At 45.9% G+C, this 22680-nt stretch overlaps 1 protein-coding gene across 4 annotated transcripts in view; it reads right to left on the reverse strand.

Annotated features, from left to right (window-relative positions):
- Positions 1-22065, reverse strand: part of znf622 (zinc finger protein 622) — a 118324-nt gene extending 96259 nt beyond the window's left edge. The window contains exons 1-2 of one of the 4 annotated variants that reach the window (XM_038797132.1): positions 21877-22065; positions 20264-20390 (exon numbers count right to left, since the gene is read on the reverse strand). The gene's annotated coding sequence lies outside the window, so the exon portion shown is untranslated. Of the gene's footprint in view, positions 1-20263; positions 20391-20979; positions 21141-21876 lie in introns of those variants that run through there. The other 3 variants (XM_038797130.1, XM_038797129.1, XM_038797133.1) reach the window with 3 other exon arrangements.
- Positions 22066-22680: the final 615 nt, after the last annotated feature.

The raw sequence follows: 22680 nt of genomic DNA on the forward strand, positions 1-22680 counted from the left end.
CCCCCCCCCCCCCCCCCCCCCCCCCCCCAGAATGCCCTGCAGCCGCTCCGAGACATCCTTGACCCTTGCACCAGGGAGGCAACATACCATCCTGGAGTCTCGATTGCATCCACAGAACCGCCTGTCTATTCCCCTTACGATCGAGTCCCCTATCACTATAGCCCTGCCATTTTTCTTTCTGCCCTGCTGCGCAGCAGAGCCAGCCACGGTGCCATGAACCTGGCTGCTGCTGCCTTCCCCTGGTGAGCCATCTCCCTCAACAGTATCCAAAGTGGTATATCTGTTTTGCAGGGAGATGACCGCAGGGGACACCTGCACTGCCTTCCTACTCTTGCTCTTTCTTTTGGTGACCCATTTTCTATCTCCCTCATTAACTTTCACCTGCGGTATGACCAACTCGCTAAACGTGCTATCCACGACCTCCTCAGCATCACGGATGCTCCAAAGTGAGTCCATCCGTAGCTCCAGAGCCGTCAAGCGGTCTAACAGGAGCTGCAACTGAACACACTTCTTGCACATGAAAGAGCCAGGGACAGTGGACGTGTCCCTGAGCTCCCACATCGCACACGAGGAGCATGACACGGGTCTGGGATCTCCTGCCATGTCTTAAACCTTAGGTAAACTTATACAACTACGATTTCAAAATAAATTAGACAATGAAAGAAAAACTACTTACCAGTCACTTACCAGGGTTAAAAAGCACCTCCGAAAAAGCACCTTCTCTCACTCTGCACCGAATTACCTCACTGCACCAAATTATCAAGTTGCAATTCCCACTCTGGATGCGCCTCACTCCGGCTGTGTCTCTTTGACCTGCGCAAGCTTCTTACCTGATATTCCCTTCACGACAGGCCCCTGCTCCCGCTTCCCAACGACCGTGGTTGTTTTTTTTGTTAGAGGAGGGGGTAGGGAGGGAAACACTGAGAAAGTGTTTCGGGTTTAACCGTCACTTGACAACAGCCCCTCCACAAACCACCTTCAAATTAGGCTGACCGCACTGCACGTATGCAAATCTCCCTGGAACAGCCAATCAGTAACTCTGCTCTGCTGCACATTGTTTTAAAACAGAATGTACTGTGGCTTTGAGCACCATATGTCAAACAGCAGAAAATGTCAGTCAACTTGGGTTGGAAGCAAGACTACAATGCATTGACAGTTACAATAGACAGCTGCTTGAAAATATAGTTCATTCACCAAAGCTGACTCAGGTTATACACCAACAGAAAAGCAAGCTTGCAAATGCCTCTCACCTATAAACATTTTTATTGTCCCATTATTACAGTGGTTGGAAGCTACAACAACAAATATAGGCATAACTGCACAAGGGTGGAACTTGTACCTGTACTTTAACCTCGCATGAGCTGTCAAGGTTAGGAATATAGGAACAGGAGAATGTCATTCAGCCCTTCAAGCCTGTCCCCCCCCCCCGCTTTAGTGAGACCATGGCTGACCTATGGCCTGACTCCAGATACCTGCCTTTAGAACATAGAACACTACAGCGCAGTACGGGCCCTTCGGCCCTCGATGTTGCGCCGACCTGTGAAACCATCTGAAGCCTATCTGACCTACACTATTCCATTTTCATCCATATGTCTATCCAGTGACCACTTAAAAACCCTTAAAGTTGGCGAGTCTACTACTATTGCAGGCAGGGCGTTCCACACCCCTACTACTCTCTGAGTAAAGAAACTGCCTCTGACATCTGTCCTATATCTCTCACCCCTCAATTTAAAGCTATGTCCCCTCGTGTTGGTCATGACCATCCGAGGAAAAAGACTCTCACTGTCCACCCTATCTAACCCTCTGACTATCTTATATGTCTCTATTAAGTCACCTCTCAGCCTTCTCCTCTCTAACGAAAACAACCTCAATTCCCTGAGCCTTTCCTCGTAAGACCTTCCCTCCATGCCAGGCAACATCCTAGTAAATCTCCCCTGAACCCTTTCCAAAGCTTCCACATCCTTCCTATAATGTGGTGACCAGAACTGCACGCAGTACTCCAGGTGTGGCCGCACCAGAGTTATGTACAGCTGCAGCATGACCTTGTGGTTCCGAAACTCAATCCCCCTGCTTATAAAGGCTAGCACACCATATGCCTTCTTAACAGCCCTATTAACCTGGGTGGCAACTTTCAGGGATTTATGTACCTGGATGCCGAGATCTCTCTGTTCATCTACACTACCAAGAATCTTGCCATTAGCCCAGTACTCTGCATTCCTGTTACTCCTTCCAAAGTGAACCACCTCACACTTTTCCGCATTAAACTCCATCTGCCACCTCTCAGCCCAGCTCTGCAGCTTATCTATGTCCCTCTGTATCCTATAACATCCTTCAGCACTATCCACAACTCCACCGACCTTCGTGTCATCTGCAAATTTACTAACCCATCCTTCTACACCCTCTTCCAGGTCATTTATAAAAATGACAAACAGCAGTGGCCCCAAAACAGATCCTTGCGGTACACCACTAGTAACTGAACTCCAGGATGAACATTTGCCATCAACCACCACCCTCTGTCTTCTTTCAGCTAGCCAATTACTGATCCAAACCGCTAAATCACCTTCAATTCCATACTTCCTTATTTTCTGCAATAGCCTACCGTGGGGAACCTTATCAAACGCATTACTGAAATCCATATACACCACATCAACAGCTTTACCCTGATCCACCTGTTTGGTCACCTTCTCAAAAAACTCAATAAGGTTTGTGAGACATGACCTACCCTTCACAAAACCATGTTGAGTATCGCTAATCAACTTGTTCTTTTCAAGATGATTATAAACCCTATCTCTTATAACCTTTTCCAACATTTTACCCACAACCGAAGTAAGGCTCACAGGTCTATAATTACCAGGGTTGTCTCTACTCCCCTTCTTGAACAAGGGGACAACATTTGCTATCCTCCAGTCTTCCGGCACTATTCCTGTCAACAAAGACGACATAAAGATCAAGGACAAAGGCTCAGCAATCTCCTCCCTGGCTTCCCAGAGAATCCTAGGATAAATCCCATCTGGCCCAGGGGACTTGTCTAATTTGACATTTTCTAAAATTGCTAACACCTCCTCCTTTTGAACCTCAATTCTATCTAGCCTCGTCGACTGAACCTGAGTGTTCTCCTCGACAACATTGTCTTTCTCCAGTGTAAACACTGACGAAAAATATCCATTTAATGCTTCCCCTATCTCCTCTGATTCCACACACAACTTTCCACTACTATCCTTGATTGGCCCTAATCTTACTCGAGTCATTCTTTTGTTCCTGATATACCTATAGAAAGCCTTAGGGTTTTCCTTGATCCTATCCGCCAACGACTTTTCGTGTCCTCTCCTCGCTCTTCTTAACTCTCCCTTTAGGTCCTTCCTGGCTAACTTGTAACTCTCAAGTGCCCTAACTGAGCCTTCATGTCTCATCCTAACATAAGCCTTCTTCTTCCTCTTGACAAGTGCTTCAACTTCCTTAGTAAACCACGGCTCCCTTGCTCGACAACTTCCTCCCTGCCTGACAGGTACATACTTATCAAGGACACGCAGTAGCTGTTCCTTGAAAAAGCTCCACATTTCGATTGTACCCATCCCCTGCAGTTTCCTTCCCCATCCTATACCTCCTAAATCTTGCCGAATAGCATCATAATTGCCTTTCCCCCAGCTATAATTCTTGCCTTGCGGTATATACCTATCCCTGCCCATTGCTAAAGTAAACATAACCGAGTTGTGATCACTATCCCCAAAGTGCTCACCTACATCTAAATCTAACACCTGGCCGGGTTCATTACCCAGTACCAAATCCAATGTGGCCTCGCCCCTTGTTGGCCTGTCTACATACTGTGTCAGAAAACCCTCCTGCACACACTGCACAAAAACTGACCCATCTATAGTACTCGAACTATAGTATTTCCAGTCAATATTTGGAAAGTTAAAGTCCCCCATAACAACTACCCTGTTCCTCTCGCTCCTGTCAAGAATCATCTTTGCAATCCTTTCCTCTACATCTCTGGGACTATTCGGAGGTCTATAGACAACTCCCAACAGGGTGACCTCTCCTCTACTGTTCCTAACCTCGGCCCATACTGCCTCAGTAGACGAGTCCTCAAGCGTCCTTTCTACCGCCGTAATACTTTCTTTGATTAACAATGCCACACCCCCCCCTCTTTTACCATCTTCTCTGTTCTTACAGAAACATCTAAATCCTGGAACCTGCAACAACCATTCCTGTCCCTGCTCTACCCATGTCTCCGAAATCGCCACAACATCAAGATCCCAGGTACCAACCCATGCTGCAAGCTCACCCACCTTATTCCGGATGCTCCTGGCGTTGAAGTAGACACACTTCAAACCAGCGTCCTGCTTGCCGGTGCCCTCTTTCGAACTTTTAACCCTATCCCTGACCTCACTACTCTCAACATCCTGTACACTGGGTCTACAATTTAGGTTCCCATCCCCCTGCTGAATTAGTTTAAACCCCCCCGAAGAGCACTAGCAAATCTCCCTCCCAGGATATTGGTACCCCTCTGGTTCAGGTGAAGACCATCCTGTTTGTAGAGGTCCCACCTACCCCAGAATGAGCCCCAATTATCCAGGAAACCAAAACCCTCCCTCCTGCACCATCCCTGTAGCCACGTGTTCAACTCCTCTCTCTCCTTATTTCTTACTTCGCTAGCACGTGGCACGGGTAACAACCCAGAGATAACAACTCTGTTTGTTCTAGCTCTCAGCTTCCACCCTAGCTCCCTGAATTTCTGTCTCAAATCCCCATCTCTCTTCCTACCTATGTCGTTGGTACCTATGTGGACCACGACTTGGGACTGCTCCCCCTCCCCCTTAAGGATCCCAAAAACACGATCAGAGACATCACGAACCCTGGCACCTGGGAGGCAACACACCAACCGTGAGTCTCTTTCGTTCCCACAGAACCTCCTGTCTGTTCCTCTAACTATGGAGTCCCCAATGACAAGTGCTCTGTTCCTCTTCTCCCTTCCCTTCTGAGCAACAGGGACAGACTCTGTGCCAGAGACCTGCGCCCTATTGCTTACCCCTGGTAAGTCGTCCCCCGCAACAGTATCCAAAACGGTATACTTGTTATAGAGGGGAACGACCACAGGGGATCCCTGCACTGCCTGCCGGTTCCGTCTGCCTCCCCTGACGGTAACCCATCTACTTTCTTCTTTTACCTGAGGTGTGACTACCTCCCTATAACTCCTCTCAATAACCTCCTCCGCCTCCCGAATGATCCGAAGTTCATCCAGCTCCAGCTCCAGGTCCCTAATGCGGCTCTCGAGGAGCTGGAGTTGGGTGCACTTCCCGCAGATGTAGTGCACCCATACGTGCAGTGCGGTCAGCGTAAGTTGAAGGTGCACCTGCATCAGTGACCCGAGGAGTTCGACGGAAGGTGAGCATCCAGCAGAGGGCAGCAGAGCAGAGCTTCTGATTGGCTGTTCCGGGGAGATTTGCATACGTGCAGTGCGGTCAGCGTAAGTTGAAGGTGCACCTGCATCAGTGACCCGAGGAGTTCGACGGAAGGTGAGCATCCAGCAGAGGGCAGCAGAGCAGAGCTTCTGATTGGCTGTTCCGGGGAGATTTGCATACGTGCAGTGCGGTCAGCGTAGGTTGAAGCTGGTTTGTGAAGGGGCTGTTCTCGAGTGACAGCTTTACCCGAAACACTACTTACGTACTGTCTCCCATCCATCCTCCTCCTCTAACCAAAAAAAAAGCTCTGTCCGTTGGATTGCTAAACTAACAAGTTTTTTATTTTTCATTAGTTGGGAAGTTAGTTCAGTGGGAATGGAGGCTAGGGCAGTTGAATGTTCCTCCTGCAGAATGTGGGAGGAAAGGGTCACCTCTCGTGTCCCTTCTGACTACATCTGCGGGAAGTGCACCCAACTCTTTGATTGATATCCCTCAATATCTTTGCTTAACAAAAATCTATCTGTCTCAGATTTAAAATTAATAACTGTATTAGCTTCAACAGCTCTTTGTGGGAGAGTTCCAAATCTTTACCACCTTTTGAATGAAGAAGATCACAGAGTAACTCCTGAAAAATCATCTCTGGGCTGCTGAGAAGAAACCAAAGGTAATCTTCAAGTGTTAGTTCTTGTAGTCTCCAGCAAGAAAAGGAGTCTTTATTCTCTCCATCTCTACCTATCGAATCCACCCACAAAGTAAAATTTTTACTCTTCAACTTCACAAACCATCACAGTTGCTAAACTGAACCTCCTGTTCACTTTGGAAAGAAGGAATTCAAGCAATGAGCCCAAACGATATCTCACAGTGACCGATTTTAAATCATATTTTAAGTATCTTTTTTCCTTTATCTACTTTTCATCATATCTGTATTTTAGTTAATTTTACCACTATTACTTAAGTAACATCCAGCAGTAGCTTCATAAGCTAACCTTTATACTGTTTAAGGATAAAAGTCGACTGCTGGGTCATTTTTTAATTGAATAACAATATCAAAAGGAGGCTACTTACACACACAAATTCTTAGATCATGGATCACTTTAAAGAAACGCCTTTTACATGGTCGTGATGCTGGCTGTACATAAAAGTTGATAAAGTCACGAGGACCGAATCTGATTTATCCAAGAATACGGAGGGAAATAAAGACGGAAATTGCAGAGACACTGGTCAGAATCTTTCAAACCTCCTTAGAATTTCGGGGTGATGCAAAAAGACTAGAATTTGCAAAGTTACACCCTTCTTTAATTTTTTTTAAATTTTAAAATTAAAGGGAAATTTAGAGTGGCCAATCCGCCTACTTTGCACATCTTTGGGTTGTGGGGGGTTAGACCCACACAGACACGCGGAGAATATGCAAACTCCACATGGACAGTAACCCGGGGCCAGGATCAAACCAGGGTCCTCGGCACCGTGAGGCAACAGTCCTAAACCTAACCATCAGATGGCATCCCCGTGGAGTGGGATAATCTCGTTGTTGTGGTCCATGTAAGTACCAACAACATAGATAGAATGAGGACAGAGGTTCTGCATAGAGAGTTTGAGGAGCTGAACACTAAATTAAGCAATAGAACCTCCAAGGTTATAATCTCTAAATTATCTGAACCACAGGGAAATTGGCATAGGGTACAGAAAATTAGATAGATGAATACGTGGCTCAAAGACTGATGTGGGAGAAATGGATTTCAGTTCTTGGGGTACTGAGATCAGTACTGGGGAAAGTGGGGGCTGTACCATTGGGATGGCTGACATATGAACTATGCTGGGACCAGTTTTCTTGCAAACCATATAATTAGTGAAGTAGAGAAGGCTTCAAACTAAATAGAGGGGGGAAGGTTCTCGAGAGGGGATAGGTAGACTTGCAAAGCAAAAGCATATGGCAGCATTACAAAGCAGCTATTTAGGTAATGATACCCAGATTTGACAGTATAAATCGGGAGCTAGTTATAGTGCAGATTTAGTTTGCACTGGAGTGCTGAGCTTGTTACATTTGAGTGCTACAGTGAGAGTTTGGTGACTGAGGAGTATAAGGGTTCATTTTTATTTAAAGTCTAGTATTTCTTTTATTAAGTTAATTAACTTAAAAGTTGCTGTTTGGTCTATAAGAAGGTGAATTTTGAATCAGCTTTAAACAAGGTTCTACTTGTACTTACTTGCAGCTGGAGCTTGTTAATTAGTTAATTGGATTAGGTCAGTTTTCAGAGGCTAGATTCACAGTATAAATCGGAGCTAGTTACAGTGCAGACTTTGTTTGCACTGAGTGCTGAGCTTGTTGCATTTGAGTGCCACAGTGAGAGTTTGGTGAGTGAGGTGAGGAGGGAGTGAGCAGCCAGAAGTCGTGGTGCACATTGGTACCAACGACGTAGGTAGGTAAAAGGGTGTGGAGGTAATAAACAAGTTTAGGGAGTTAGGCTGGAAGTTAAAGGCCAGGACAGACAGAGTTTTCATCTCTGGTTTGTTGCCGGTGCCACGTGATAGCGAGGCTAGGAATAGGGAGAGAGTGCAGTTGAACACGTGGCTGCAGGAATGGTGTAGGAGGGAGGGCTTCAGGTATTTGGATAATTGGAGCGCATTCTGGGGAAGGTGGGACCTGTACAAGCAGGACGGGTTGCATCTGAACCAGAGGGGCACCAATATCCTGGGAGGGAGGTTTTCTAGTACTCTTCGGGAAGGTTTAAACTAATTTGGCTGGGGAATGGGAACCGGATTTGTAGTCCAGCAACTAAGGAAGCCGATATTCAGGACGTCAAAGCACGTAGTGATGCAGTGGGGAAGGTAACACTGACAAAGGAGAGTACTTGCAGGCAAGGAGATGGGTTGAAGTGTGCATACTTTAATGAAGAAGCATCAGGAATAAGGTGGGTGAATTTAAGGCATGGATCGGTACTTGGGACTACGATGTGGTGGCCATCACGGAAACTTGGATAGAAGAGGGGCAGAAATGGTTGTTGGAGGTCCCTGGTTATAGATGTTTCAACAAGATTAGGGAGGATGGTAAAAGAGGTGGGGGGTGGCATTGTTGATTAGAGATAGTATTACAGCTGCAGAAAGGCAGTTCGAGAGGGATCTGCCTACTGAGGTAATATGGGTTGAAATCAGAAATAGGAAAGGAGCAGTCACCTTGTTGGGAGTTTTCTATAGGCCCCCCAATAGCAGCAGAGATGTGGAGGAACAGATTGGGAAACAGATTTTGGAAAGGTGCAGAAGTCACAGGGTAGTAGTCATGGGTGACTTCAACTTCCCAAACATTGAGTGGAAACTCTTTAGATCAAATAGTTTGGATGGTGTCCAGGAAGCTTTTCTAACACAGTATGTAGATTGTCCGACCAGAGGGGAGGCCATATTGGATTTGGTACTTGGTAATGAACCAGGGCAGGTGATAGATTTGTTAGTGGGGGAGCATTTTGGAGGTAGTGACCACAATTCTGTGACTTTCACTTTAGTTATGGAGAGGGATAGGTGCGTGCAACAGAGCAAGGTTTACAATTGGGGGAAGGGCAAATACAATGCTGTCAGACAAGAATTGAAGTGCAGAAGTTGGGAACATAGGCTGTCGGGAAGGACACAAGTGAAATGCGGAACTTGTTCAAGGAACAGGTACTGCATGTCTTTGATATGTATGTCCCTGTCAGGCAGGGAAGAGATGGTCGAGTGAGGGAACCATGGTTGACAAGAGAGGTTGAATGTCTTGTTGAGAGGAAGAAGGAGACTTATGTAAGGCTGAAGAAACAAGGTTCAGACAGGGCGCTGGAGGGATACAAGATAGCCAGGAGGGAACTAAAGAAAGGGATTAGGAGAGCTAAGAGAGGGCATGAAAAATCTTTGACGGGTAGGATCAAGGAAAACCCCCAAGGCCTTTTACACATATGTGAGAAATATGAGAATGACTAGAGCGAGGGTAGGTCCGATCAAGGACAGTAGCGGGAGATTGTGTATCGAGTCTGAAGAGATAGGAGAGGTCTTGAACAAGTATTTTTCTTCAGTATTTACAAACGAGAGGGGCCATATTGTTGAAGAGGACAGTGTGAAACAGACTGATAAGCTCGAGGGGATACTTGTTAGGAAGGAAGATGTGCTGGGCGTTTAAAAAACTTGGGGATAGACAAGTCCCCCGGGCCTGACGGGATATATCCAAGGATTCTATGGGAAGCAAGAAATGAAATTGCAGAGCCATTGGCAATGATCTTTTTGTCCTCGCTGTCAACAAGGGTGGTACCAGAGGATTGGAGAGTGGTGAATGTCGTGCCCCTGTTCAAAAAAGGTAATAGGGATAACCCTGGGAATTACAGGCCAGTTAGTCTTACTTCGGTGGTAGGCAAAGTAATGGAAAGGGTACTGAGGGATAGGATTTCTGAGCATCTGGAAAGACACTGCTTGATTAGGGATAGTCAGCACGGATTTGTGATGGGTTGGTCTTGCCTTACAAGTCTTATTGACTTCTTTGAGGAGGTGACCAAGCATGTGGATGAAGGTAAAGCAGTGGATGTAGTGTACATGGATTTTAGTAAGGCATTTGATAAGGTTCCCCATTGTAGGCTTGTGCAGAAAGTAAGGAGGCATGGGATAGTGGGAAATTTGGCCAGTTGGATAACCGATAGAAGACAGAGAGTGGTGTTGGATGGCAAATATTCAGCCTGGAGCCCAGTTACCAGTGGCGTACCGCAGGGATCAGTTCTGGGTCCTCTGCTGTTTGTGATTTTCATTAACGACTTGGATGAGGGAGTTGAAGGGTGGGTCAGTAAATTTGCAGATGATACGAAGATTGGTGGAGTTGTGGATAGTGAGGAGGGCTGTTGTCGGCTTCAAAGAGACATAGATAGGATGTAGAGCTGGGCTGAGAAGTGGCAGATGGAGTTTAACCCTGACAAGTGTGAGGTTGTCCATTTTGGAAGGACAAATATGAATGCGGAATACAGGGTTAAAGGTAGGGTTCTTGGCAATGTGGAGGAGCAGAGAGATCTTGGGGTCTATGTTCATAGATCTTTGAAAGCTGCCACTCAAGTGGATAGAGCTGTGAAGAAGGCCTATGGTGTGCTAGCGTTCATTAGCAGAGGGATTGAATTTAAGAGCCATGAGGTGATGATGCAGCTATACAAAACCTTGACCAGGCCACATTTGGAGTAGTGTGTGCAGTTCTGGTCGCCTCATTTTAGGAAGGATGTAGAAGCTTTGGAAAAGGTGCAAATGAGATTTACCAGGATGTTGCCTGGAATGGAGAGTAAGTCATACGAGGAAAGGTTGAGGGTGCTAGGCCTTTTCTCATTAGAATGGAGAAGGATGAGGGGCGACTTGATAGAGGTTTATAAGATGATCAGGGGAATAGATAGAGTAGACAGTCAGAGACTTTTTCCCCGGGTGGAACACACCATTACAAGGGGACATAAATTTAAGATAAATGGTGGAAGATATAGAGGGGATGTCAGAGGTAGGTTCTTTACCCAGAGAGTAGTGGGGGCATGGAATGCACTGCCTGTGGAAGTAGTTGAGTCGGAACCGTTAGGGACCTTCAAGCGGCTATTGGATAGGTACATGGATTACGGTAGAATGATGCAGTGTAGATTAATTTCTTCTTAAGGGCAGTACGGTGGATAGCACAATTGCTTCACACCTCCAGGGTCCCAAGTTCGATTTCGACTTGGGTCACTGTCTGTGTGGAGTCTGCACATCCTCCCAGTGTGTGCGTGGGTTTCCTCCGGGTACTCCCGTTCCTCCCACAGTCCAAAGATGTGCAGGTTGGGTGGATTGGTCATGATAAGTTGCCCTTAGTGTCCAAAATTCTATGATTAACCTAGGACAAAAGTTCAGCACAACATCGTGGGCCGAAGGGCCTGTTCTGTGCTGTATTTCTCTATCTATCAGAGTGAGAGAGGCTGTGAGAGACTGTACGAACATTTAAAAAAGCAATCCATATGGTGGGGGGGTGGGGGGGGGAGGAGAGAAGAAGGCAGAAATAAAGGCTCTCTCTTTAAATGCCTGTAGCATTCAGCACAAAATAAATGAATTAACGGCACAAATTAAGGTTAATATCATGATTTTATAGCCATTACAGAGACATGGTTACAAGATCAAAACTTAATTAAATGTTCAGGGATACTTGAGTTTTTGTAAGAACAGACAGGAGGGAAAGGGTGGTAGGGTAATTTTGTTTGTACGAGATGAAATAAGTACAATAGCAAGAAATGATCTTGGATCGGAAGATGTAGAATCCATGTGGGTGGAGGTAAGTGATAACTAGGGGAGGAAGACACCGGTGGCCCCCTAACAGTAGCAGTACGGTAGGACGGAGAATAAATCAGGAGATAATAAAGGCGTGTAAAAAATACTTTATTATGGTGACTTTAATCTTTATTAGGAAAATAAAATTGACAGAGGTAGCCATGAGGGAGAATTCATAGAATGTATTTGGGACAGTTTCCTGGAACAATATGTTGTGCAACCAACCAGGGATCAGACTATTTGGGATTTGGTAATGTGTAATGAGGCAGGTTTAATAAACAATCTCAGAGTAAAAGGAAGCAGTGACCATAACATGGTAGAATTTAGTATTCAATTTAAGAGTGAGAAACTTGGGTCAAAAACAACTGTGCTACATTTAAATAAGAATAACTATAAAGGAGTGAGGAGGGAGTTGGCTGGAGTGGCCTGGGAAAGGAGCATAGGAGAGACGGTTGATCAGGAATAGACATTTCTGAAAATAGTTCATGACTCACAACAAAGACGTATCCCAATGAGGAATGGTTCCAAGGAAGCCGATAAATCAACAATGGTTAATCAAGGAAGAAGAATCATATATGACAAAGATCAGTGGTAAGTCAGAGAGAGGATTGGGAAAGTTTTAAAAAACCAATAAAAGATTACCAAAAAGAGAAGATAAACTATACGGGTAAACTAACAAGTAATATAAAAATGGACAGCAAGAGCTTCTTTAAATATATAAAAAGGAAGGGAGAGGCTAAAGTGAACATAGGCCCCTTGGAGAATGAGACTGACAAAATAATAATGGGGAACTAGGAAATGGCAGCAGAGTTAAATAAACACTTTGCAATAGTTTTCATGGTGGAAGACACTAATAACATTCCAAAAATATTAAAATATTCATGGGGCACATGGCGATGGGGAATAAATACAATAGCAATCACTAAGGAAAAAGTACTTGGGAAATTAGTGGGGCTCAAAAGCTGGTATGTCCCCGAACCAGATGGGTTGCATCCCAGGACATTAAAGGAAGTAGCTACAGAGGTAGTGGATGCATTGGTAGTAATCGTCCAAGATTATAAAGGATGTAATAGCAGAGCTTTCAGAAATACATAAGATAATCAAGCATCATCAGCATGGCTTCATGAAGGGAAAATCATATTTGATAAATTTCTTAGAATTCTTTGAGGTGGTGACGAGCAGGATAAATGCACCAGTAGATGTAATACACTTGGATTTCCAAAAAGCATTCAATATGGTACCACACAAAAGGCTACTTAATAAAATAAGAGCCCATGGTGTTAGGGTAGTATAATAGAAAAGAGGGTTGGTTAAATGGTAGAAGACAGAAATTTGGGATAAAAGAGGGGCATTTCCAACCTGTAATTAGGGGAATGCCACAGGGATCAGTGCTGGGGCCACATTTATTTAAAATATATATTAATGACTTGGACGAGGGAAGTGAATGCACTATTTCCAAGTTCTAAAAGTAGGTAGGAAGGCAAGTGGTGAGGATGACAAAGAGTCTACAGAGTGATATAGACAGATTAGGTGAATGGGCAAAAACTTGGCAGATGGATTATAATGTTGGAAAATTGAGGTTATGCACTTTGGTAGGAAAAATAAAGGAGCCGAATATTATTTAAATGGAGAAAGACCGCAGAAAACTGCAGCACAGAGGTTTTTGAGGGTCCACTTGCATAAATTACAAAATGCTAGCATGGGAAGGCAAATGACACGGTAGATGCTGAAAGAATGTTTCCTCTTGTAGGAGAGTCTGGGACCAGAGGGCATAATCTCAGAGTAAAGGGTCGCCATTTAAGACAGAGATTAGGAGAATTTCTTCTCTCAGGGGGCAGCACATCGGTGAATTTCTTTGCCACAGAGCAATTAGAGGCTGGGTCGTTGAGTATGTTCATGACTGAGATAGACAGATTTTTAATCAGTGAGGGTATCCAGGGTTTTGGGGATAAGGCAGGAAAGCGGAGTTGAGGATTATTGTTGGAGGGCATTTTCTGATACTGGACTATGATATAAATTATAGGTGGCCATGTAACTACATTTGTGCTCCTATATTACTTTTGAATAGTTCTGATGAGACAAAAAGGTACTCATTAGCTTAGATGCCTGTTTAGAAGAGGCAATTTGTCAAAATAGATAGTGTATACACAATGCTTGTTAATATCAGAAAAGACACAAAATGGCTGTTAGCTATTTTGTGATATTAAAGACACAAAATGGGTGAACAAGCCACATGCCCTGTAAACTGTCTCATGAAAACCAATCGTGGGTATGTATAGGGAGTATCCCAACAGCCGCTGATAACAGCTTCACAGAACAAGACATGCAATGTATCCTTGATAAAGCTCAAGGACACATCCTGGTGTTAGTTCTGAATGACTTCTGTATGAAGTTAGGGGTGGGTAAGACAACACCCACTTTAACCATAAATGTGAAACCGGGATGCTAAGAAAATTGATTGACTGCATGTAACGCGAATATAGTTGATTGATTGTATGTAAATAAGAATCCACCCCTTGAATCTGTATATTAACCCGTTCGAGCCTTAGCTCAAGTGAGAAAAGATGATGTCACAGGCTGCAGAGTCTCAGGCCTTCTCTCCCAGAATTCTGACATAATAAACTTTTTTTTTTAAAACTTATACTCAGGCCTTCGTGTGAATATTTTCACCTCGAACAATTATCATACCAAATCAGCCATGATCTCATTGAAGTGGAGCAGACATGATGGGTCAAATGGCCGGCTTCTGTTCCTAGATCTCTTCAAACCCAGGGTCACGATCCCTGGGTGGGTCGAGGGCTGGTGTCAGGAGGGCCGCAGAGCGATCGGTCACGTGTTCCCAATCACAGGAAGTGCCTAACAGCCGTGACTGGCTTTTAAGAACGGCAACCATGGGCAGTCCCCGATTGGTACGGCATTTGAGGGGGCAGGGCAGCACGAGGCTGGGCTGTGTGCTGGCCACCGTGTCACGGGGGGGAAGAGGAAAGAGAGACAGAGGATGTTGGGCGGCCAGGCGGGCGCGCAATGCCAACGGTGGTGGACCCAGCTTGGAGCTCCACTCTGGCGCTCATCCTCAGTGCAGGAGGGTTTCCTGACACAATATGTTGACAGGCCAACAAGAGGCGAGGCCACATTGGATTTGGTTTTGGGTAATGAACCAGGCCAGGTGTTAGATCTGGAGGTAGGTGAGCACTTTGGAAATAGTGACCACAATTCGGTGATCTTTACGTTAGTGATGGAAAGGGATAAGTATACCCCGCAGGGCAAGAGTTATAGCTGGGGGAAGGGCAATTATGATGCCATTAGACATGACTTAGGATGTGTAGGTTGGAGAAGTAGGCTGCAAGGGTTGGGCACACTAGATATGTGGAGCTTGTTCAGGAACAGCTATTGCGTGTTCTTGATAAGTACGTACCAGTCAGGCAGGGAGGAAGGGGTAGAGCGAGTGAACCGTGGTTTACCAAAGAAGTGGAATCTCTTGTTAAGAGGAAGAAGGAAGCCTATGTGAAGATGAGGCGTGAAGTTTCAGTTGGGGCGCTTGATAGTTACAAGGAAGCGAGGAAGGATCTAAAGAGAGAGCTAAGACGAGCAAGGAGGGGACATGAGAAGTCTTTGGCAGGTAGGATCAAGGAAAACCCAAAAGCTTTCTATAGGTATGTCAGGAATAAAAGAATGACTAGGGTAAGAGTAGGGCCAGTCAAGGACAGTGGTGGGAAGTTGTGTGTGGAGGCTGAGGAGAGAAGCGAGATACTAAATGAATACTTTTCGTCAGTATTCACTCAGGAAAAAGATAATATTGTGGAGGAGAATGCTGAGACCCAGGCTATTAGAATAGATGGCATTGAGGTGCGTAGGGAAGAAGTGTTGGCAATTCTGGAGAAGGTGAAAATAGATAAGTCCCCGGGGCCTGATGGGATTTATCCTAGGATTCTCTGGGAAGCCAGGGAAGAGATTGCTGAGCCTTTGGCTTTGGTTTTTATGTCATCATTGGCTACAGGAATAGTGCCAGAGGACTGGAGGATAGCAAATGTGGTCCCTTTGTTCAAGAAGGGGAGTAGAGATAACCCCGGTAACTATAGGCCGGTGAGCCTCACGTCTGTTGTGGGTAAAGTCTTGGAGAGGATTATAAGAGATACGATTTATAATCATCTAGATAGGAATAATATGATTAGGGATAGTCAGCATTGTTTTGTGAAGGGTAGGTCATGCCTCACAAACCTTATCGAGTTCTTTGAGAAGGTGACTGAACAGGTAGACGAGGGTAGAGCAGTTGATGTGGTGTATATGGATTTCAGTAAAGTGTTTGATAAGGTTCCCCACGGTTGGCTATTGCAGAAAATACGGAGGCTGGGGATTGAGGGTGATTTAGAGATGTGGATCAGAAATTGGCTAGTTGAAAGAAGACAGGTTGTTGATGGCAAATGTTCAGAATGGAGTTCAGTTACGAGTGGCGTACCACAAGGATCTGTTCTGGGGCCGTTGCTGTTTGTCATTTTTATAAATGACCTAGAGGAGGGCACAGAAGGTTGGGTGAGTAAATTTGCAGACGACACTAAAGTCGGTGGAGTTGTAGACAGTGTGGAAGGATGTTGCAGGTTACAGAGGGACATAGATAAGGTGCAGAGCTCGGCTGAGAGGTGGCAAATGGAGTTTAATGTAGAGAAGTGTGAGGTGATTCACTTTGGAAAGAAAAATAGGAATGCGGAATATTTGGCTAATGGTAAAATTCTTGGCAGTGTGGATGAGCAGAGGGATCTCGGTGTCCATGTACATAGATCCCTGAAAGTTGCCACCCAGGTTGATAGGGTTGTGAAGAAGGCCTATGGTGTGTTGGCCTTTATTGGTAGAGGGATTGAGTTCCGGAGCCATGAGGTCATGTTGCAGCTGTACAAAACTCTGGTACGGCCGCATTTGGAGTATTGCTAACAGTTCTGGTCGCCTCATTATAGGAAGGACGTGGAAGCTTTGGAACGGGTGCAGAGGAGATTTACCAGGATGTTGCCTGGTATGGAGGGAAAATCTTATGAGGAAAGGCTGATGGACTCGAGGTTGTTCTCGTTAGAGAGAAGGTTAAGAGGTGACTTAATAGAGGCATACAAAATGATCAGAGGGTTAGATAGGGTGGACAGTGAGAACCTTCTCCCGCGGACGGAGGTGGCTAGCACGAGGGGACATAGCCTTAAATTGAGGGGTAATAGATATAGGACAGACGTCAGAGGTAGGTTTTTTACGCAAAGAGTGGTGAGGCCGTGGAATGCCCTACCTGCAACAGTAGTGAACTCGCCAACATTGAGGGCATTTAAAAGTTTATTGGATAAGCATATGGATGATAATGGCATAGTGTAGGTTAGATGGCCTTTAGTTTTTGACTTCCCATATCGGTGCAACATCGTGGGCCGAAGGGCCTGTACGGCGTTGTATCGTTCTATTTTCAGCACGCTGCTCAGCTCATCCCCCACTACCAATCAACAGTGACCTCCAGCTCCACAGTCAAGCTGCTGACAGTTGGCACAACATCCGCTTGCACTGCCACGACGTGAAGTACGGGTCGGGACGTTTTCTGCATTCTGTGATTGAGTGGATGTGAGGAATTGAACAAATGAATGTGATAAAAAATAAGATTATTAGTTAAAATAGTATAGATAATAGGGCCGGTCCAATGGTAGTGAGCTCACAGACAAAGGACAAAGGAATTTAGCAAAGCCTGGCGAGAAAGGGGGAGGGTAGCCTCGTGGAGAAAATGGTGAAAAGGATGCTGGGTAACAAGGGGCCCAGGATTGAGAAATGCAAAGTGAGCCAATCAGGATATATGGCCAGGTCAGGAGGTGTATAGAATGACCAATGGGAAGCTTATATGTGAATCTTAATGTGATTTTGAATATATCTGCAGAGACCCTTTTGTCCTTGGTCTCTCTTGCTCTGGGCTCCCAGGACATAGAACATAGAACAGTACAGCACAGAACAGGCCCTTCGGCCCTCAATGTTGTGCCGAGCCATGATCACCCTACTCAAACCCACGCATCCACCCTATACCCGTAACCCAACAATCCCCCCTAACCTTACTTTTATTAGGACACTACGGGCAATTTAGCATGTCCAATCCACCTAACCCGCACATCTTTGGACTGTGGGAGGAAACCGGAGCACCCGGAGGAAACCCACGCACACAGGGGGAGGACGTGCAGACTCCACACAGACGGTGACCCAGCCGGGAATCGAACCTGGGACCCTGGAGCTGTGAAGCATTTATGCTAACCACCATGCTACCCTGCTGCCCCAAGACGGCTGTGTGTGTGTTCTGAGGTCCTACGAGTAAGCCAGCCTTGCAAATTGGTTATTATTAAATGATACTATACCTACAAATCCATCTCATTTTATTGAGCCAGACTACCGGGTGAAGAATTTAACTATTAACATTTGGTGCTGGAAACCCGGGTTTCTCCAGACGATCACCGGCCAGCTGCAAACTCAGAATTAGGCTGATTTTGGACAAGGAAAGTGGAAATGGGCCCACAATGTGAGTAGCTGAAAATTACCACATTGATTTTCCCCTTTCTCATGGACTGATTGGTCTGGTCAATCGCGGTTGGTACGGAAAGATCGTCTCGACAAAATCAAAGGTCAGTCTGGGGATTAGAAAAGTGAAAAAAATCAGTCGATGTCGGTACGACTGAGGGTTGATTTAACTGATGGGATGTCTTAATTGTGACAGTTCAGTTGAAGTTTGGTTGTGGGATTGATGTGACGTTGGCAACGGTTCAGTACCACGTGGGTTTTGGAAATTATAGTTGGTTAAGTTAAAATTGTATCCTTGGACTGTAGTGGCGAACAACGCAGTCTAGAGGACTAGTTCGAGATAATGGGGAATTGCTTGGATAATACGAGTGATCCAAACAGTTCTTTGCAAATATTATGTGATATTTATCCGGATAAATAAAGCGAGAGATTTTAGAAAACTATCAGCAACTTTAAGAAAGAAATTGGGTGACGGATGGCCACTAGGGGACACTAAAGATCTGGACTTCATTAAACAAATTCAGGGTGAAATTTGGAAGAAACATCAAAGCCCCCGAGCAAGAGAGTTGATTGGATTATGGAGACAATATTGTTAAGAGGAGAGGGATAAGATCATGTTGTCAAGTTGGCAAGACAATGCCCTTAAAATGGGGATTCCAATTAGTGAAGGCGGGACTCAGAAAACTCTATAGAGGTCTTGAAAAAGGAGTGTGCATTCCAAAAACACGCGAGTAAAGAGAGGGAGATGCCTACTGGGGCAGACCCGAGTAAGAAAAATGGGCTACGTAGTTCAATGGCTGGCCTTGCATTGACAGAGGTAGACGATGACTTAGAGAATTGGACCATGTTGGGTAGAGTCCCCACTGCACCAGTAGCATTGCCTGCAGTAATTCCAGAGCCCCCAGGATATCATAAATTATATCCAGTTCCTCCTTCCCAGATTCACGTCATACCAACCTCTCCAGTCCCTTGGGTTGCGGTTAGAGAAGAGGAGCTCGGTTCCACAAACCCCGTTAGTTCTCGGACCAGATCTCGGACAAAAAGAGAGGGGTCTGATCCTATCCGGCAACAATTACCTTGCAGCACGGCAGCAGGGGGGGGGGGGGGGGGGGGGGGGGGGGGGGATAGTCTTGAGGAGCCGGAGCTCCCCCTAGTGGAAGGGAAATTGAAGTCTCTGAGGAGACAGAGGAATCCGCTAAAGCGCCCCCTAGTGAGACTCTGAGACAGTTGCCAGTTAGGAAGATACCGAATCCTGATGCTGCGACAGCCGCAGCCCAACCCACTATAGATATTTATTTTCCATGGAGACCCAGTGAGATGATGGCTATTCTGGCTGCAATCCCAGACAGGAAGAAATCTCCTGCTGCTTTCGTGGACTATCTGAGAACCACCATCTCGGTCTATCACGCTGATTCACGGGACCTCTGGGACCAAGTCCACCAGGTTTTAACCCCAGCAGAATACTGTACCGCAGTTACCTTAACCATTTAAATTATGCTAGCCACTTATATGCAGGGAGGTACTGGCAAATGAAAGTTTAAAACCCTCAAAACTTCAAAGCAAGAATGGCGAGTTCAAGGACAAACCTGTTTTTTTTCAAAGGATGCAGTGAGAACTTAAATCATTAGCTGAAGTTCAAGGGAATTGTAACATTGAATGAAAAGCAACTGAGATTGTGAGGACCAAGCAGGCTCATCTGTCGCATTAAAGATACGCAATATGGTGTATCGCGAAGGTCAGCCGGCATGGGTGGCAATGGTTGCTCGGCGTGGGCCGTGAATCTGGGCTAGCGTGGGTCCCGATGGTTGGTAAAAGTGGGTCCCAGGAAATAAAGTTTGAAAAACGCTGTCTTATGGTCCAAGTCTTTGAAAAGGTGCCATATAAAAAGCTTCTTTATAAGATGAGGTCAGTAGGATTAAAGGGTCAATCCCAAAATAAGAAATTGTCTGCATTCTCATGGGAAGAAGGAACATCAAAGGAATAGGCCAGTCAGCACCTGAAGCATGCTCTGCCATGCATGGTTGATCTGCACCTCATTCTCATTTACCCACCTTTGACTCATCTCATGATACACTTACCCAAGGCAAAGAAATATACCAGCTTTGATCTTGAAAGTTCCAATTGACCCAAGAACAACAACGTTTTGGGGAAAGAGTTGTAGATTTCCACGAACGTTTTCTGATTTCACCATCAAATGACCAGGCTCTAATGTAAAGATTAAGTTTCATTAGAGGAAATAGTTTCACTGTGTCTACCACATTAAATCTGATCACCGGCAAGGCCAGCATTTGTTGCCCATCCCAAATGGCCCTTGAATTGACCTTGCTGGGTCATTTCAGAGGGCAGTTACATCAACCACAATGCTGTGGGTCGGGAGTCACATAGACACCAGACCAGGTAAGGACAGCAGATTTCCTTCCCTAAAGGACATTGGTGTACCAGATGGGTGAAATAGGTCTGCATCTGTGCCAAGTCACATTCAGTGCTCAAACAATAAAGTAAATGCGTTGTATAAATGTAGGCAGAACTAAAGCCAAGCACGCGTATACAGTATTAGGTTCTAACAAAAGCAAATAAGACTATCACAAGATCATATTCGAACTGATGCACGATATTTTGGCTGAAACTGGTCTTAATTGGCGGTAACGCATGATAACAGGTCGCCACTCATATTGTTTCCATTAAAGACAATCGCCAGACATTTACAGCAGAGGATTAAGTATTGCAACGATAAGCAAATACCGGAAATCTAACAGCGAAATCTTGTACAGCTATGAGCGCGATGCAGATTTACCAGTAAGTCAGCCGCTGGATTCAATTGTTTTAATGGTTTCAGGCCTTCATCTAAACGACAAACCAAAGCAGCAACTTCCACCCACCTTCCAGACGCCGCACCGACTGCACATGCGCTGCCAGACACTTCCTTCAACAACTCTTCCCACAAGCCCACTGCCGCATTTATCCCGCTGCACTGAGCTTGCGCACGGACTGCTTTGGCTCTGCGCCGAGGCTGGGAAGGGGCTCTGCTTTCTTTTCAAACTGGTATCCTCAAATCAACAACGAGAAATTAAGGAGTCCCATTTATTTTTTCCAAAAAATTGTAAAATTACATGAAATTATAGTTCAAATGGACATCAGATAAAGTGCAGTCTAATTTAATTTATTTCAATGTGGTCCGAGGTGCCTGACTCATCGGGCTGTATTCTCCGATTTTGAGGCTATGCCTGGAGAGTGTGTCTAATTTTACGATGAAAAAGTCGGTGCACCCTCCCCCACCCCCCGGCCGGGTGGGAGGCTAGCAGCCACGTAAAATCCCCAGCATTCGTGACAGAAGAGGCCAGAGAACAGCCGGGTCTAACAGCCGTGCTTGCGCATGGCCTGCACCGGTCGTCCCAAACAACATCCGCTGGCCGCACTTGGACCCGGCCTGCCAGATAGTGTAACCCTACTTGCCACCCCACACCAGCCCCACCCCACCCCTCCCCACACAGGCCAGTGAACAGCTCTCCCACCCACCACACCCTCCCCCCGCGTCTGTGGACTCCGTCCGCAGCTGCCACACGAGGTTGTGGAAAACTCAGAGCACACATGCCCCACACCGTCGAGAAACCGACCTGTCAGGGGAAGAGCATCGGGGAAGTGCCTTCAGGTGATGTCCTGAGGCTGTCCTAACGGTGTGCAGCGTACTCACCAATGGTGCCGTTTTGGAGGGGGCCGAGCATCCGAAAACAGGCATTGCCCCGCTTTCGGCATCAAAAGGGATTCTCCGCCCGATCACCGAATAAGATTTCGACGTCGGCAATGTGATGAATGTGTAACCACTATAAATTCACACTGTACATTACTGTGTCCCTGTGGGCTCCATCTGCACGGCTCTGCCCACAAGGGGAGATGAGGAGTATGTACAGGGCTCCGCCCTTGGCTCCACCCCCAGCAGGAAGTATAAGTCCTGCGAGTCCGCCCTCAGTTCAGTATAGTCGCAGCCAGGCTCAGTTGTAAGCCGATTAATGCCACAGTTTACTTCAACTCATGTCTCTGAATGAATTGATGGTCGCATCAATTTAATCGACTTAAAAACTACTATGGAATCAACCCTCAAACCTGACCGACTGGAACTCGATCCACAGGCCGCAGAAGCAAAATAAATTTTTTTGCATTGGCTTCGGTGCTTCAAGGCCTACCTAGCTGCGTCGACTACCTCCTCTGTTACACAGGTGAGCCATCATATTTCAACTCAACTTGATGTAACTGACTCTTATACTGAGGCCCTCGCGATACTCGACCGCCTGTATGTGCGGCTCGTGAATGAAGTCTACGCACGGCACATCTTTACAACCCGCCGCCTGTGCCCTGCAGAGTCACTAGAAGACTATCTGCGCGACCTTAAAGCTCTAGCACGAGAATGTAACTTCCAGGCCGTGACAGCCTCCCAGCACATGGAACTCGCCGTCCGAGATGTGTATGTTGCTGGGGTCCGATCCAATTATGTGCAGCA

The sequence above is a fragment of the Scyliorhinus canicula genome, chromosome 5, assembly GCF_902713615.1.
Source record: "Scyliorhinus canicula chromosome 5, sScyCan1.1, whole genome shotgun sequence".
NCBI classification, from domain to species: domain Eukaryota; kingdom Metazoa; phylum Chordata; class Chondrichthyes; order Carcharhiniformes; family Scyliorhinidae; genus Scyliorhinus; species Scyliorhinus canicula.